The sequence below is a fragment of the Penaeus vannamei genome, chromosome 23 (assembly GCF_042767895.1).
Source record: "Penaeus vannamei isolate JL-2024 chromosome 23, ASM4276789v1, whole genome shotgun sequence".
Classification (NCBI taxonomy): domain Eukaryota; kingdom Metazoa; phylum Arthropoda; class Malacostraca; order Decapoda; family Penaeidae; genus Penaeus; species Penaeus vannamei.
Window position 1 is genome coordinate 9,850,656 of NC_091571.1, and position 10,000 is coordinate 9,860,655.

A 10,000-nucleotide genomic window follows, 5' to 3' on the forward strand; every position below is an offset into this window, starting at 1 on the left:
TGAGATTCAGGCAAAAAATAAACGAAAACGTAATATAACACGATTAAATGATAAAAGAAAAAATGAGATAAACTGCTAAAATAAATTAAATGAGATGAATTGATAAGAAAAAAATGATATTAAGAAAAATAAAGGAAAAGAAGGTCCGCAGTGAGCCTCCGACCCGTCCAGGTCAGTAAACCCGGATTGCGCAGACGAGAATCAACATATCACAAAGTCACAGAGTAACTTATACTTCGATAAAGAAAACCTATTCAAAATAATCTTAGACTTCAATAAAAACGAGACGAAGCAATTTCGAAAAGATGCATATCTTCCGAGAGACAATGGTAGAAAAAATAAAGTATTATCTCTTTAACACAACTCATATCTATGATCTTCAGTCGCCGCATTCCGCGCCCAAAGGCATCCAACGATACTTTCACAAATCGAATTTTAAAAGAATCGAAAAAAAACATAAAAACCAAATAAAAATCATATTACAAACTACCAAATTTGATACCAGTAGTTATCCAAAATAAAAATGAAGCACACACACCTTTTCCCACAACATATAAAGACAGAAAGAGTCAGAATTTCAAAAAAAAAAGTAATCAGTATAGCCAGCCCGGCGAGTGCAAAAGGACCTCTGCAGAGCGAGTGAAAGTGAAGGCGGGAGGATTCTGGTAACACTGACTCACCAAGTTGGGGTTAGTTCGGACACTTGCAGCTGATGTGATGAAATGTTTGCTGGAGGAGCAGGAGAGGAGAAAGAGGAAGAGGAGCAGGGAGGAGAAAAGGGAAGGGGAGTAAGGAGAAGGAGAAAGAGGAAAGGGAAGAGGAGGAAGAGTAAGGAGAAAGAGGAAGAGGAGTAAGGAGGAGAAAGAGGAAGAGGAGTAAGGAGGAGAAAAAGGAAGAGGAGAAAGAGGAAGAGGAAGAGACGGAGAAAGAGGAAGAGGAGCAAAAGGAGAAGGGGAAAGGGAAAGAGGAGTAAGAAGGAAAACGATGAAGAGTAGGAAACGGAGAAGGGGGAAGAGGAAGAGAAGGAGAGAGGAAGAAAGAGGACAAGGAGGTGGAGAGAAAGATAAAAGAGGAGATGGTAAAACGGGAGGAAGCAGAAAAGGATTAGGAAGAGAAAGAGGAAATAATGGACATAAAAAATAAGAGGATTAGGAGATAATGCAAGGAGGAGAAGGAAGTTGAAAGAAAGATAAAACACGAGAGGAGGAAAGGAGAGACAGCAGAAGAGGAATAAGAAGAAGTAAGAAAAGTAAGAGAATCAAAAGGAGACGGAGAAAATTGAGAAGAATATGGACAAAACAGAGAAAGAAGATAAATGAGGACATGGAAGGGGAGGTAGGAGAAGGAGGAAAAACAAAAGGATTAAGAAGAGATGCAGAAAAATGAGAAGAAGAAGAAGTAGAAGAGAGAGAGAGAGAGAGAGAGAGAGAGAGAGAGAGAGAGAGAGAGAGAGAGAGAGAGAGAGAGAGAGAGAGAGAGAGAGAGAGAGAGAGAGAGAGAGAGAGAGAGAGAGAGAGAGAGAGAGAGAGAGAGAGAGAGAGAGAGAGAGAGAATAGAAAAGAGGAACAGGGGAAGACGAGAATAGAAGCTACATACGTATTCTGTTCCAATTTTACATCATATTCCTCAAGTGAGATACGTATTTTTTAATTACTTTTTTTTTAATCTAAACTACCTAATGATATCTATAAATATCTACATAATCACGGTAAATATCTATATAATTAGGGGGTGAGTTCCGACATTTCTAGCCACCGTAATGTCATAATTACTGACATTCCGAAGATAATTTCTCAGGAGAAAAACAAGAGCCTTAGGGAAAAAAAAGAGTTGGTGGCTGAGTTGAGTGAGGTTGATCTACCTGTCTGCTTACCTTTGTATTTCTTCGTTTAGGTTGCTGTCTTTTTATCTTTATATCTTTATATTGTTATATTTATATCTCTACATCTTTATATTGCTATATTGTTATCTTTATATCTTTTTATCTTTATATTGTTATCTTTATATCATTATATTGTTATATTCATATTTCTACATCTTTATATTATTATATTTATATCTTTACATCTTTATATTGTTATATCTATATCTCTACATCTTTATATTGTTATATTGTCATCTTCAGATCTTTATATCTTTATATTGTTATCTTTATATCTTTATATTGTTATATCTATATCCTTATATTGTTATTTTTATATATCAATATCTCTATATCTGTATATTTGTTATATCTATATCTTTATAATTATTACGATTGATAATGATTATCATTACTACCGATGGTAGTGCCACGACAGATAGCTGTTACAAAATATAGTAATACCACCATCAATAACAACAATAACGAAATTACAATATCTATCTATCTATCTCTCTCTCTCTCTCTCTCTCTCTCTCTCTCTCTCTCTCTCTCTCTCTCTCTCTCTCTATATATATATATATATATATATATATATATATATATATATATATATATATAATATATATATATATATATATATATATATATATATATATATATATATATATATACATATATATATATACACATATATAATAATAACGACGATGATGACAACACCAACTTGCAAAAGGCAAGAGACAAGGAAAAGGGAGAAAGGAAAGGAAGATGACATGATAAAGATGGTACAAGTGCAAAAATTAATGATGCTGTACTAATTTCTCCGTTATGCGCACGCTTTTGCACGATCGGGGTTTCGAAACGCAACAGCTGCGGGACATAGAACGGGTTCGGGCGCCGCCGCTCCTGCCTCGCTCTCTCGCTCGTTCTTTCGGTCTTTCGTGTTTTTTTTTCTCTCTCGTTCTTTCTCTCTCTTTTTCTCGTTCTCTCGCTCTTTCGTTTTTTTCGCTCGCTCTTTCGCTCGTTCTTTCGATCTTTCGTGTTTTTTTTTTCTCTGTCGTTCTTTCTCTCTCTTTCTCTCGCTCTTTCGTTTTTTTCTCTCGTTCTTTCGATCTTTCGTTTTTTTTCTCTCGTTCTTTCTTTCTCTTTCTCTCGCTCTTTGGTTTTTTCGCTCGTTCTTTTTCTCGTTCTTTCGATCTTTCGTTTTTTTCTCTCTCTCGTTCTTTCGCCCTTTCTCTCTTTCTCTCGCTCTCTCGCTTTTCTCTCGTTTTTTTTTTTTCACTCGCTCGGTTTTTCTCTCGTTCTTTAACTCTTTCTCTCGCTCTTTATGTCTTTTTCTCGCTCTTTAGCTCTTTCTCTCGTTATTTCGCTTGATCCTTCGTTCGCTTTCTTTATTTCTCTTTTGTATTTTATTTCTCAATCTCTTGCTCGCCCTGTCTCTCTCTCTCTCTCTCTCTCTCTCTCTCTCTCTCTCTCTCCCCCTCTCCCTCTCTCTCTCTCTCTCTCTCTCTCTCTCTCTCTCTCTCTTTCTCTCTATGTGTCTGTCCTTATCTCTCCCTTTCTCTTCTCATTTTCCCTTTCAATCTCTATCCGTCTCTCGCTCTATCCTTCTCTCTCTTCCACTCCTTCACCCTTTACCATCCCTCTCCATCTCCTTCTCCCTCTTCCTATACCTCGATTTCCATCTCCCTCTCCTCCTCCTTCTCCCATCCTCTTCTTCTTCCTTATCCTTTTCCTTCTCTTTCATCTTCTCCTTCTCCCTCTTCCCCTCACGCCCATTGTGTTCTGATTTACATTATGCAAACGAAGCCGAAGCCCGAGTCAAAGCAGGAAAACGGAGTGGAAACGTATTCAAGAAACAGCCTTTATGATTTGTTTTAATCGTGGAGAGGAGGAAAAAGATAAATGTCATGGGGAAGGAAGTGGAGAGAGAAACAGAGAGAATGGAATAGATAGAGAGAGAGAGAATCGAATAGAGAGAAAGAAAGAGAGAGACGGAGAGAATGGAAGAGAGAGTGAGGGAGAGAGAGAGAGAGAGAGAGAGAGAGAGAGAGAGAGAGAGAGAGAGAGAGAGAGAGAGAGAATGGAATAGAGAGAGAGAGAGAATGGAATAGAGAGAGAGAGAGAATAGAGACAGTGAAAGCAAAAGATAGAAAGAGCAAGACAGAGAGAAAAAGAGAAAAAATCGCACAACCGACACACACACACACACTCACAAAAAAAAAAAACACATAGATAAACATTCACCCCCTCCCCCTCCCCCTCCTCCACCTTCCCCCCATTTCACCCGACGTTCCTTATGCAACCCAAGACGTTTCTTATCCTCTTAAGGAATCTCGTTTCTTCATCAGCCCCCCCCCACCCCACCCCCACCCCCACCCCCACCTCCCTCCCCGTTATATCTCTCCAGTAGTGACTCGAGCATTATATATCGCGGTGCTCGGCTACCCTTTCTTGTTACTTTCCCTTTTTCCTTTCTCTTTATTTCTTTCGCTCTTTTTCTCTCTTTCTTTCTTTCTGTCTTTTTCTTTTTCCTTTTCTTTTTCTTTTTCTTTCTTTCTCTTTCACTTTGTCTTTTTCTCTATTTTTTTCGCTTTCTTTTTCTTTCTTTCTCTTTGTCTTTGTATTTTCTTTTACTCTCGCTCTATCTATCTATTGATCCACCTATCCATCTATCTATCCATCTATCTATATATATACTCAACAATCTATCCATTTATCTATCCATCCATCTATCCATCCATCTCTCTAAACATCTATCCATCTATCTATCTATCTATCTGTGTATATCTACCTCGTTCTCAATTTATAGCTTACTGTAACATGTATTAAAGAAAAAAACAAAAAAAAAAAAGAACAATAATCTACAATATTACACATCAATAACTAACCTCTAGAAAAAGTTATTTATTCTCATTGATCTTCATCAAAAAAAAAAAAAAAAAAAAAAAAAAAAATAGCCCCCTCTAATATGACCTCTTAGGACCTTTGTCATTTGGCTGACCTTTCGAATTCGCTCGCTGACCTTTCTAAGGGTGTGATCAGGTGGTCAGTTACTCGCCAGTTATAGATGACTGGGTGTCTTCTCGGGCCTCTTGGAGTGTTGTGGGTAATAGGTGTGTAAGTTGTTTATTGTTGTTGTTGTTGTTGTTATCATGGTTGTTAAGATGTTGTAGTTATTCCGGTGTGTGTTTGGTTTGTTATTACTCTGCTTGTGTGTTCTTTGTTGTTTTATGTTCTGTGTATCATGGTTGTTGTTGTTGTAATTATCATGGTTGCTAAGGTGTTGTAGCTATTCCGGTGTGTGTTTGGTTTGCTATTATTTCGTTTGTGTGCATAAAACAAAACCTACAAAAGCATACCCAACATACAACATAAAACGAATCCTACAAAAGGACATCCAACATACCACATAAAAAAATTCTACAAAAAGATACCCAAGACACCACATAAACCAAATCCTACAGAACTTACCTAACATACCACATAAACCAAATCCTACAAACCCTACAAAAAGGACACCCAACACACCACACAAACAAACCAAATCCTCCAGAACAGAGAAGGACATCTTACACAGACCACAGAAGACGCATCCTACACCCGCCGCCATTTCCAACACAAATCGGTGACCTGCGAGCTTTCACTGTCTTCAAGGTGTTGTAATTACCTGATTATGTCGACGGTGAGGGAGGGAGAGGAGGGAGGGAGGGAGGGAGGGAGGACGTGGGTGGGGAGAAGGAGAGGGAGGACGTGGGTGGGGAGGAGAGGGAGGTGGGGGGGAGATAGGGATGGAGATAGGGAGGAGGATGGGAGCGAGGGAGGGAGGGAGGGAGGAGAGGGAGGAAGGGAGGGAGGGAGGAGAGGGAGGAGAGGGAGATAGGGAAGAGAATGGGAGCGACGGAGGGAGGGAGGAGAGAGAGGGGAGGGAGGGAGGGAGGGAGGGAGGGAGGGAGGGGGAGGAGAGGGAGGAGGGTGGAGGGAGATAGGGGGAGGGAGGGAGGAGAGGGAGGGAGGGAGATAAGGAGGGAGGGAGGGAGCGACGGAGGAGGAGGAGGTGGGGAGGAAAGGAGAGGGAGACGATAGATTTAAGACAGAAGATAAAGAGAAGGAATGTAAAGCTGATGAAGAGAGGAGGAGAACGAAAGGAGAGGGAAAGAGGAAAAAAGAGAATCGGAGAAGAGAGAGAAAGAGGAGCAAGCGAAGAGAGACAAAAGACAACAGAAGAAAGAAGGAAGGAGAACGAGAGGAGAGAGGAGAGAGGAAAGAAGAAAGAGGGAGAGGAGCAAGCGAAGATATTTAGACGAAAGACAGCACAAACGAAATAAGAATAAAGAAGGAAGGAAAGAAGAGAGGAAGAGGTAAAAGAAAAAAAAAATGCCAGGAAATGTGACCAATATTGCACCTTTGATCACCATGTTGCACTTTTTTCGTCGTTAACAACTTCCTTCCGAGTGCGTGAGTGCGTGCGCGTGCGTAAGGGGCGTATTTTATTATTCGAGGATTTTTTTTCCTTTCTGTTTATTAGTCTATGTCATTTTCGTCTTCGATATCATCTTCTTCTTTTTCTTCTTCTTCTTCTTCTTCTCCTTCGACTTCTTCTTCTTATTATTATTATCATTATTATCATTTTTGGTCTTTTTCTTTTCTTCTTTTTTTCTTTCTAATTTTTCGCCTTCTCCTTTTTCTTCTTTTCTTCTTTTTTCGTTTATTTCTTCTCCTCATATTCCTTCTTTGGTTATGTCGTTATATTGATATCTTCCTGTTACGAAATGTGATTTTCTCGTGATTAGTAAAGTGAGCTTTATAAGCTCTCTCTCTCTCTCTCTCTCTCTCTCTCTCTCTTTCTCTCCCTCTCTCTCCTCTCCTCCCCCTCTCCTCTCTTATTCCCTCTCCCTCCCTTCCTTCCTCCCTCCCTAACTTCCTTTCTCACTCCCTCCCTTTCTCTCCCTCTCCCTCTCTCCCTTCCTTCCTCACTCCCTTTCTCTCTCCTTCTCCCTCTCTCCCTCCTTCCACGAACTCACCGCAACATAAACCTACTTACACGCGTTTCACGGAGCGGCCGCGAAGGTGATCTCCGTCGCAATGGCTTTTCCGAAACCCCAAAATGTGTTACGTTTTTATATGAGGAAGAAGTAAAATAAAAAATGTGAATAAATAAATAAAAATTGGGAAATTAGCATAAGTATACTGTAGCGTTACCGATTTTTTTTTTTTGAAGGGGGGGGGGGGTGAAGGGGGGTTAACGGGAAATGAGATTTGACCTTCGTTGGTGTTTCGTGTTTTGTATTTTTGAGTGTTTTTTTTTTTTAGTTCTTTCTTTCGTTTTCTTTCTTTTTTTATTTTTTATTTTCTTTTCTTGGTTTCGTTCTTTCTTTCTGTTTTTTTTCTTTCGTTTTCTTTATCTTTTCTTTTCTGTATATATATATATATATATATATATATATATATATATATATATATATATATATATGTATATATATATATATATATGTATGTATATATATATATGTATATATATAAATCTTTAAAATTCCAACAAAAGCAAAGTTTAGAGAAAACATAATGTTAGGGAGAAAAATTATGATTCCAAGAAAATCAGAAATAGGAAAATGAGAAAAAATCCAAGAAAAAAAAGTGAAAAAAGGAAAATGTTATAGACATCCCTACCCCCCCCCACCCCATCACACCCCATTCCCCCTAAAATATCAATTCCAAGAAAAAAAAAAGAAAAAAAAAGGAAAATGTTATGGAGTCATCACACTAATTCCAGGAACAGCCCGAAGGCGCCCGTTTCAGGATCTCGCCACGCCCCTCACGCCCTCACGCCCCCAGGAAGCCGGAACTTGGAAAGGCTTGTAATCCATTTTCTTTTCTTCTTCGATTGGTATTTTTTTTTATCTTGTCTAATATCTATTTTTTTCTTCGTTTTTTTTATCAATTTTTTCTTCTAAATGTGTTATTTTTTCTTCTTTATTTTTCTCCTTCTTTCTTATTTGTTTTTTACCTTGCACACTCTCGTCGTCGTCTTCTTCTTCTTCTTCTTCTTCTCCTTCGTCTTCTTCCTCCTCCTCTTCCTCTTCCTCCTTCCCTTCCTACTCCTCCTCCCTTCCTCCTTCTTATTCTTCTCCTCCCCTCCTCTTCCTCTTCCTCCTCCTCCTCCCCTTCCTCCTCCTCCTCCCCTTCCTCCTCCTCCTCCCCTTCCTACTCCTCCTCCCCTTCCTCCTTTTTCTTCTTCTCCTTCTGATTCAAAATACCCACGTCAAGAATACCAGTGTGTCGCTGTTGCAGATTCAAGTCTTGCGCATTTTCTTTTTTTTTTTCGTTTCGTTTCGTATTTTTGAAAAATTATGTCGAAAACGGGTATTGACAGATGATACCAGTGCGGTGTGTCTGGTTGGTATACAGTATGTCTGTGTTTAAGTCTGTGTCTGGTTTTCTCTATCTTTGTCTATGTCTGTGTCTGGAGAGGGAAAGGGAAATGGTGAGGGAGAAGGAGAAGGAGAGGGTGAGGAAGAGAGAGAGAGAGAGGGAGAGAGAGAGAGAGAGAGAGAGAGAGAGAGAGAGAGAGAGAGAGAGAGAGAGAGAGAGAGAGAGAGAGAGAGAGAGAGAGAGAGACAGAGAGGGAGTAGGAGTAGGGAGGAGAGGGAGAGGAGAGAGGGAGAGGGGATGGGGAGAGAGAGAGAGATAGAAAGAAAGAGATAGATAGATACAGAGAGAGAGAGAGAGTGGGAGTAGGGAGTAGAATAGGAGTGGGAGAGGGAGAGGGGATGGGGAGAGAGAGAGAGATAAAAAGAGAGAGATAGAGAGAGAGAGAGAGAGAGAGAGAGAGAGAAGAGAGAGAGAGAGAGAGAGAAGAGAGAGAGAGAGAGAGAGAAAGAAAGAAAGAAAGAAAGAAAGAAAGAAAGAAAGAAAGAAAGAGAGAGAGAGAGAGAGAGAGAGAGATCCAGACAGAGGATTACTTTCTTATCAAAACACTCCATCAGATACCTGTATGCGGGAACCTTTTAGCATCAATTAAACCACATCAAATGCCTTTTACACCTCTATAAACCGGCCATATCAAAGGCTGACCTCTCTCCTGCTGCTCCTCTCCCTCCTTCTCCCTCTCTCTTTCCTTCTTATCCTCTCCCTCTCTCCATCTGTCTCTCTCTCTTTTTTTTCTTTCTTTCTTTCTCTCTCTCCCTCGCTCTTACTCTCTCTCTCTCTCGCTCTTACTCTTTCTCTCTCGCTCTTACTCTCCATCTCTCCTGCTCCCTTTTCCCCCTCTCCTCAACACCCACTTCTTCTCTTCTCTCTCCCTCTCTCCCTTTCCCTTTCCCTTAATACTCTCCCCTCTTCACCCCCTCCCCCACCTCACCCCCTCCACCCCCCTCTCATCCCGAAAATCTGTGTCAGCTGACCGGGATGCTAAACAGACGGGCTCGGCGACCAGTCCAGTTCCGCCGACCAGGTTTTAGAAAGGCACAGGAGAGACGAGGCGAGGCGAGCCGATGGAGAGACGAAGTCGACGCCAACCTCGCCTGACCTTGTGTCGCTCGGAGGGGGCAGGGGCGAGAGGGGAATGGAGGGGAGAGGGGAGAGGTGGAAGGGGAAGGGGAAGGGAGGGAGGGAGGAGGATGTAGGGAGGTGAGGGGGAGGGAGGAGAAGGGGAGGGAGAAGGGAGGAGGGAAGGGGAGGGAGAGGATGGGGATGAGGGTGAGGGTGAGGGAGGAGGAGGGAGAGGACAGGAGAGGGAGAGGGAAAGGGAGAGGAGAGGGAGAAGGAGAGAGAGAGAGAGAGAGAGAGAGAGAGAGAGAGGAGAGAGAGAGGAGGAGAGAGAGAGAAGAGAGAGAGGGAAAGGGAGCGGGAGTGAGAGAGAGAGAGACAGAGAAAGAGAAAGAGAGAGAGAAATGGAGAGTTAAAAGGGGGATACAGGGAGGAGGAAAGGGGGGATGCGATAAGGGTGGGAGGGGGAGGTGAGGGGAGGGGAGGGGACATGAGATGTTGCTAGCCGCGGAGCCAAAAACGATAAAGGTTAATAGTACAGAACTGCATCTGAGGCCTTCAGATTTTTTTTTTCTAAGGTGACTGGAGTAGTAGGGTCGGTGTTCGGTTAGTCCGGTTCCCCGGTCTAAATGTCGACAATTTCGAAAT

At 41.4% G+C, this 10,000-nt stretch overlaps 1 protein-coding gene across 3 annotated transcripts in view; it reads right to left on the reverse strand.

The window, feature by feature from the left end:
- The window catches only part of LOC113814278 (mucin-17), a 167,623-nt gene that overhangs the window by 112,831 nt on the left and 44,792 nt on the right, over positions 1–10,000 (reverse strand). The gene's annotated exons all lie outside the window — the stretch shown is intronic.